Genomic DNA, 8609 nt, shown 5'->3' with positions numbered 1-8609 from the left:
AGGATCAAAAAAATTTTTTCTCAAAACTACTCATTTTACTAATGGACCAGTGTTCGCTGCTAACACCAAATGAAAATCACTGCAATTCTTTCCCCACTAGATGCATGGAAGGAAGAAGAGCCGAGAGAGAAGAAAGGAAGCAAAGTTAAAGTTATTAAGCGAAGAGGAAGTAGGAGGTTCCCCCCCATTTCCATAATTGGATCTTTCCACGCAAGAAGTAATAATCAGAGAACTCTCCACCTCCGACAGAGAAATGGCGTTCATGCATTCAATATGCCTTGTATGCACCGCAGGAGGCACTCAACGCCTACAAGAATCTCCTTGCCTAGGGGAACTACTAACTTTTTAACATCTAAGCTTTAATATAGTATTCGGATCTCTTGAGGAGAGGAGCCTCGGTAACCAAATAATCAAAGCCAGGTTCACAGACCAGCAGCCCGTAGGTCTCAGCCCCGTCCCACCATCACCCGGCCGGTAGTCCCCAATTTTTGGTAAGTCAGTCCCTCCCGGCTGGGCCCCGGGACACTCACCGAGTACTTACAGCTGCACAGGAGCTTGTGTCCCCTCTCGCTCCTCCTCTCCCTGGTTTACGTCATCCCGGAGCGCCGGGGACGCGGAGACAACGCGGTTAACGGGACTTCCTCGTCACGTGATGGGATACGCCCCTGCTTGCGCGTAGTCCCACCCCCTCAGGCCGTGGTTGCAATTACGCTCTCTGCGGCCTGCAGTTGGCGAGCCGCTGCTGGCCGAAGATACAGCGCCGACCCGGACTGGAGGAGCTCTAGGCCAAAGGGGTGAGCCAGCCAGGATCCCGGAATCCTTCACTGCTTGAAGCCGGCGAGAGGAAATGAAACAGACGGGAACCTGCGGGGGAGGGAGGAGACTAGCGGAAGGTGTCATGGCGGCCGCGTTCTCTGGTCACGTGCCCCGCAGGACCGCCTTAGTGCTTCCGGTCACGTGCCCCCAGAGTCCTCGCAGCCAGCGATGGAGGCGAGACCCCCCAGTAACAGAGGCGGCGGCGACGGCGGCGGCTCCTGGGTTTCAGCCTCTCCCCGGCGGCGTCTCTAAGAAGCGCAGCGAAATTCAACCTGACTCAACCCACATACTTACTCCCTCCCCAGGGCCGTAGCTCCCACCTGGTAAGTTTAGACCGAAGAATGGCGATGGATGGGTGGGTGAATTGCTGACAGGCCTGGGAGCCAAAGGACGGCGCGGGTTCTGCCCCTTTTTCCTACGTCCCTGTCGTCGTCCCCGCAACTCCCAGGCCTGCCTTCTGGGTGGCCCGTTATTATCTTGAAGCGGGGACGAGGGGACCCGTAACCTACTTGCCGGTAGGAAGCCTACCCGTCTACTGAGAGCAGGAACTGGAGATTTACCCAAAGCCAGGATCAGACTTGGTTCATGAGGATGACGGACGTGGAGGCCTCACCCTAGCAAGGAGCCCTTCCCGTTAGGAAATGCGCTATTGAGTCTTTCGGTTTCAGTAAGACAAAAGCTTTCCCGTCAGTGTCCACACGCCTTTTGCTTCACCTGTCAATCCTACCTCTCTTAAAACCTTAACACGTGTGCCAGTCCACACACACCCTCCCCCAGTTTTGGTCTATGCCCAATTGAATCATCTTAAAAGTAGACCACCAGCATGGAAGTATATAATTATTTTCTAAATCCGTGGTGTTCTCAGAGGCTCAGTTGACTAAGGAGGTGTATCCGATTGACCCCTAAATGGCAGTTTTAGAGTCTGTAAAATGGGGGAAGGGGACAGAGTTAAAAACTTAACCGTTTGCCCATTAGAAGACCCAATTTTAAAACATACAAAATCTACGTGATTTGAAATATACCTTGCAGTAAGTATTGACTCCGTAAAAGAGTGGAACAATTCTTTCCCGTGAATTCTTATCATGAATTCTCCCAGTATGTAAAGCAAAGTCAAAACCAGAACAAATGAGCTGGAGAGGTCACAACAGAAGGGAAGATAACGTCTAGTATCAGGCCTATGGCTTACAGAAGGACTGGGCTCTAGAGAGAACTTTGTACCTTTCAGCACACCTAATTCCCTCATTTGAAAAGGAGGAAGAGATAATTTGGGGCCATTAAACCTGTTCTGCTACCCTCACTTAGCCAACATTTAGCAGTGCAGCAGCAGATTAATAGGTTTAAGTCTCTCCTAGATGATGTGAAATACGTATGGTAGTACTAATGTAAAAAAATAATCCACACAAATGCAGAGAGGACTGATGAAGAATATTAGGAAGTTTGATGCAGTCAAAGAGAGAGGAATTAGTTAAAAGTAATGATCAGCTCCAGTCCATTAGGACTGCTTCCTGTTTGTACTACCTTCAAGGCTTGAATCTTCTCCCTGCTGGTCTCTAAAAGGTGGGAAACCTTTTAGTTCTGCTTTTCTGTGCTGCTGGTTTCCCCCCCTACTATCAGATTGCTCTTCTCTTGATTTTAGTACTGTACTTTTGTCAGCATGCAGTATTTATTAGTGAATATGAGCATGCATTTCCCTCTGTCTTGCGTTTCTGTGACATTTTCTTTCCTCTCCCTGCACTGCTGTAAGACGAAAAAGTGCTTGGTCTTAAAATTGCTGTATCAGTTATTCCCCCTTAATATTTTCCTTGTGTGTGTAACTATCCTTAAAACAGTACATTTTGGTCACTCTTACATATTTTCAAGGTCTTGTTCCCTGTAATGCTGAATTGATAAAAATGTTTTGGATTGCCTAATGGCAAGCAGCATTCCAAATCTCCATTTTGTATGCTGGCAGATACAGCAGCTCTTGTTTTAGAGGGTGATAAAGGGTTTATATTTCACTTGCTAACTTTTTTCCTGCACGTTTACCTCTGCACATTGGAAAAGAGGATGTAGGTGATGGGAATGCAGAGATGTGGTAATTTAAAGGTTTTTGCTGGATAGTTTGAAATTCTTCCTGTCTCTGTTTCCTTAGAAGCCAGTTATTGGAATCTGTGAGGAACGGTCGTCTAATCTGTGAGTAGAGAGCTCTAGTGCTTCCTGGAGTTCAGCCGCAGATGTATGTGCAAAGGTTTCTTGTGTCTTACTTACCAAGACAGTATTCTTTTAACAACAGAGATCTTAAGCAGATGTCACAGATATTCATTGGACTCTTCCTATACACCAAAATACGCTTGCTGGTGCTGTATTGCAGTGAACACAGTACATGCAGCTTCTGCTCTTTATGAAGTTTTCAGTCTATCAGGGGAGAGAGACATTAAAAGAATTACTTTAAAAATTAATTACTGTTGTGGTAAGTGCTATAAAGAGAAGAATAGGAGACCTTGCCTGGTAACTTGGAAGCCTAGAGTAGACCAAAAAAATGAGTAAGACTTAATGAGATGGGAGGAGAATGTGCAGAGGCTCAGAGCAAGACTTGTGCATTTAGCTTCAGGCAAATAAATATTTAACTGCAGATGAAGAAATGCCTTTACCAGAGAAGCTTACTACTTAAAGTCTTGTGGCAGATTATTTCATAAAGTAAATAATCTTTTAAGTAAAGCCAGATCTTCATCAAGCCATTTGTTTAAATGTAACTACATCCATATTTTTTGTAAACAAAATATTTTGTGGATATTATGGAGATATACTGGGAAGCAATTCTTGCTACCCAAGGAACCACCTTCAAGAAAAATCTAGAAATCATAAGTTATTCTAGGATATTGCCACTTGTTCTATTAAACTTCCTAAAACTGGTCCTAATAGTTAACAGAGGGCTACAGATGACCAGGGAAATTTGCCAAGCAAGTGAGCCATGAGACAATTGACTAGTCATGCCCAGTGTTCAGTAACTTATTTCTGATTTATTTTTCAAAGTTCTCCCTAAGTGGATTTTAATATGAATGGCTTTACATGCTATACATAAAAGGCTATGTTTTTCTCAGTTCATTTAAAGTAGCTGACTAATGAAGTCACTCCTATTAATCTAATTTATTCTCCACTTTACAGTTTCTCTGTCTTCACTCATCTTTTCTTCCTTACCTTCCATATCAGAAAAGTTTTTGTTCTTCTCCATAGCTAACACCTTTTACTTGTTCCAGTAAGCCCAGTTAACTGGGAACTTGCCCTGTCAGCTGTGAGCAAGGGCTCACTGCTTTTCCTCCATATATGGACATACTTAAAATTATCCTACAGTTATCTGTTGATCCTGCCTTCCCATCTTTCTCACATTTTAACCACTTTAATTCATGTTTCCTAAAATGTGGTTTGTATGGTATACAGTATAATCTTATGTAGTACAGACAGGTTGTGGTTTTCTTTTTTAATAGTTATGTTTATTATAATATTAGAAAATTTATATTAAAGTATTTAATGCATAGATGTTATAAAATTTCCTTTATAAATTAAAAATTTTAAACTAAATAAAAAATAAATGGTACATACATATAACAGAAATTGAAAGTAAACAATTGTTTTAATTCTTAACCCATACTAACACCCCTAACACTTTCCCATGTTACCTTATAAACATATGGTTTGATAGGGAATAAACTCTTGGAAAGACATTTTTAATAACTACTTTTCTCATTGCAAAATATGTATTTATTGTAGATGATCCAGAAAACTAAAAGACCATTCAAATCATCTGTAATCCTGTTACTGTAGGTAACTACTATTACATGTAGTATACTCCTCCAGTCACATATTTTCATCATAAGCACAGTGGAACTCCAAGGTGAGACTGACCCAGATTCAAACCCAGTTCTGCTACTTCATGATGCGTTGGAAAAGCATCTTGATTTCTCAGACCCAGTTTCCTTTATCTGCAGAATGGAACTAATAATAGAACCTACCTCAAGATTGTTAACAAGAAATTGAATGAGGTAATGCCTATAAAGAACTTAGCCCAATGCCTGGCACATATTATTCAGAATTAAATAAATTGCATAAAAATGGAAGCTTAGTTGTGTAGATACACACAGGACCTAGAAAGACACGCCAGACTAAACTGCTTGTGATTATGACTTTGTTCTTGTGTTTTCAGTTTTCTGTTATATGCACGTTAACTTTTAAAAAATAAATGTTATTTTAAAAACCTAAAAAAAAAAAGAAAAATTTTAGGTAGAGTTTCTACAAATTGAGAGTATGGAATCAAACTCTATGCTTTTTTTTGGCTAGAACAGTGGTTTTCAAACTTTTTAAGGGGCACTAACCCTCTAATCAAAATCTTAGGAGGATATCAAATCAGTTAAAAGTAAGTATATTATATTAAGAATTTTAATCCTCTATTATATATGATACACAGATATCAAAACTATGGGATTGTAAAACAATGTGGGGAAATATTTTCAATGGCAAGTGAAGAACAAGAATTAACTTGGATGTACTTCAAGATTACATTTGTAAGGTGGGTACAGATAAGCACAGTTTAAAATTAAAGAAATTGATGTTAAGGCTTTGTGGGCTTATGGAATTTTTTTAATCCCTTTTTGTTACTGAGCTTATTAGGCTCCATCCCAACATTTACAAATGCCCACATAATATAGATTGACTCCACCTGCGTGACTCACTAGCACCTCACACTGATCATGTCCACAACTGAATTCCTTGTCTTCACTTTCAGACCTGTTTTTCCTTCTTCTTTATTTCTGTAAATGTCACCACTATACTCATGTCTGTAAGTGAGGTATGAGCAAGCAGCTGTGAAACCTCTTTCATCCCGTACAATGTTTATTCATCCTGCTTCCTCAGTATTCCTCCTGTCCCTCCCTGTCCATTCTCACTACCAGCAGCCTGGTTCGGACCCTTTGTGGTCCCTCTTCAGTATTATATTGCCCACAGATTAATTTCCTAAAGTACAAATCACATCCCTATTGAAGTCTTTAGAGGTGTTCAGTTGTCTACTACATAGGGTGGTATTCTCCACTGTTGGCCTCCATCTTAACCATCCAACTTTATAGCCCACTGATCCCCATGATGAACTTCATGCTACACCCAAAGCAGGCTATTTGCCATTCCTAGAGAGTCTCAAGCCTTTTCCCCAAACCAGTCCCTTGGCCTGTTGCCCTTTCTCTGTTAAAATTGTCATTCAAGACCCAATTCATAACTAACATGTATAAAAAAGAATAAACTACTGATGCATGTAATATATGGTGAATTTCAAAAAAACAGGTTAAGCAAAAAGCCGGAGACAAAAGAAAAAGAAGACATGATTCCGTTTATATGAAGTCCTAGAACAGACAAAAACTAATTTGTGCAAAATCAGGAAGTAGTTGTTTGAAGGTAAGAGGAAGAGACTTGACCAGAAAGAAACATGAGGGAATTTTCAGAAGTGATGGAAATACTATCTTCTTGTTTGGGGTAATGGTACATGGGTGTATACAGTTATCAAAATGGATCAAATAGAATAGCTCAGACCTATGCATTTTGTTGGTTTGTTGATTATACCTAAATTTTTAATTGCCCTAAAAATAAAAATTCATAACAAACCTTTGACAAAGCCTCCTGTGTGAAGAAGTTGACTGAGTCCTAATTCAGAATACTTTTGTCTTCCTTTTGGGACTTCACATCATGCTCACTGGTCTTGAAGCTCTTTCAAAGTGAAGTCACAATTGACAGACATTCGTCTGTGGATAACCCCTGGACTCCTTGGCTCAGTACACATTTATTGAATAAATGTATTGACACTGACCCTTTTCCTTTCCATTCTTGGAGTGGAGTAGCCTGTCAGGAGACCTATAAACAAGAAGATCAGGTAATCAGCTTCAGAGAAATTAAGATTTCACTCTTTTCTTTTAACTGGTATTTTTTATTTCTAAATCACTGCTTGAGTGAATAAGAACTACTAGCTTTTTAATCCAATGCTATTTTTCATTAATCCTAAAAGGCGATGATTTAAGAAGTAATTAACTTTTTATTTTTCAGATATCTTTATATAAGAATTGCTGAGCTCTATTATTTTTAATGTCTGCAACCCTTCCTAATGCTTACTTTCCTATTACATCCAAATAGAAGTTCTCCTCAATTTGAATAACTAATGACAGATCGCATATTTCACTGTTCTCAGAAATGGCTTATATGTGGCATTTGGGCTACCACTTTCCCCATCCTAGCCCATGGCAGATATCACCATCAGTTATGGCATCTGTCCTGTTGAGCCCAGACAGCCTCAAAGTCCTTTTGGGCCTCATATTCCTGACAGCCACGTTCCAGCCTCTGGCACTTCGGTTGGGCATTTAAAATTCCCAGCAAGGGGGGTGGGGGAGTCCAGGCTGTTCCCTAGGTAACAAATTAGCCACATACAAATGACTCTTAGGCTAAGATGTGGCAAGCAGTTAGACATTTGATTGTTAAAAGATGGTGGAAATAGCATCTGAAGTGTTAAGTATTCTCTCAGTTTTGGGATGTCACTTGTGGCAGCAGAGGGGAAGGACCTCCTGAGCTATTTAGCAGCTTGGGGAAGCAGCAGCTCAGGCTTCTCAGGCAAGGTAACAGCCAGCCAGAGACCAGTCGTGGGCCCTGGATCCCACAGGCTTTGTAGGAACAAGGTGGAGGAGCCCAAAGAACTGTTCCAGAGCCTAACTTGACCAGCCTCTCTCTACTATGATCCTGATCGGCTCAACAGACAGGGAGAGGCAGTCATCACGGCACCTAAGGAGCCACCAAAGGAATTCAAACAATGGAAGTCAAACTAGGTACCACCTCCAGAGACCTACATACACTACTGAGAAGAAACTTCCCCTCTCCAGAATATGGCAAGAAAATGGTCTAACATGTGAGGACAATGGTGATGATGCCCCAGGGAATGATAAGATCAGAAAGCTAGGCTTTTCCCAAAAGGGGCGGAAACGGTAGAATCAATCAGATGATAAAAAATAGATGAACACCCTGTTGGTGGGACTGCAGATTGGTGCAGCCATTATGGAAATCAGTATGGAGGTATCTCAGAACACTGGAAGTGGAACTACTGCATGACCCAGCAATTCCACTCTTAGGTATCTTTCCAGAGAAACCAAAGACACTAATTCGAAAAAATATATGCACCCCTATGTTCATTGCAGCACTATTTACAGTAGCCAAGACTTGGAAACAACCGAAATGCCCATCGGTAGGAGACTGGATTAAGAAACTGGTATATTTACACAATGGAGTATTGGCCATAAAGAAGAATGATCTTACCATTTGCAATGATATGGATGGACCTAGAGAACATGTTAAGTGAAATAAGTCAGTCAGAGAAAGACAAGTACCATATATCTCATATGTGGAATCTAAAGAACTGAATAAATGAGCATAGTAAACAGAAATAGTCTCAGAGATATAGAGGAAAATCTATGGTTGCTAGATGGGGTGGGGCGGATGAGGGAGAAGGGGAAGGGATTAGACAGCATAAATTGGTAACTACAATATTGCCACACAGGGATATGAAAGACAGTTGGGGGAATATAATTAATAATGTAAATATTTTGTAAGGAGTCAAATGGACACATGTCTTGTTAGGGAGACCACTTCATGGACGGTGTAGAGGTTTGACCATTGCACTGTACACCTGAAGCTGATGTTGAGTAATATTGTTAACTATAAAATATATACGTGTGTGTGTGTGTGTGTGTGTGTGTATATATATATATATATATATATGTAGTCACGGGATGTGG

At 41.0% G+C, this 8609-nt stretch overlaps 1 protein-coding gene and 1 pseudogene across 7 annotated transcripts in view; both read left to right on the top strand.

The window, feature by feature from the left end:
- The first annotated feature begins 534 nt into the window (after positions 1 to 534).
- GTF2H1 (general transcription factor IIH subunit 1) overlaps positions 535 to 8609 on the top strand; it is a 42016-nt gene continuing 33941 nt past the window's right edge. Inside the window, exons 1-5 of one of the 7 annotated variants that reach the window (XM_019651388.1) lie at positions 535 to 1139; positions 2948 to 2988; positions 4564 to 4835; positions 5258 to 5359; positions 6124 to 6234. The gene's annotated coding sequence lies outside the window, so the exon portion shown is untranslated. The other 6 variants (XM_019651390.1, XM_019651389.1, XM_019651391.1 and 3 more) reach the window with 6 other exon arrangements.
- The window catches only part of LOC109387467 (UPF0690 protein C1orf52 pseudogene), a 3719-nt pseudogene continuing 1824 nt past the window's right edge, over positions 6715 to 8609 (top strand).

The sequence above is a fragment of the Hipposideros armiger genome, unplaced genomic scaffold, assembly GCF_001890085.2.
Source record: "Hipposideros armiger isolate ML-2016 unplaced genomic scaffold, ASM189008v1 scaffold_159, whole genome shotgun sequence".
Classification (NCBI taxonomy): domain Eukaryota; kingdom Metazoa; phylum Chordata; class Mammalia; order Chiroptera; family Hipposideridae; genus Hipposideros; species Hipposideros armiger.
Note: the sequence above shows the minus strand (reverse complement) of the source record. Positions and strands in the feature narration are given on the sequence as shown.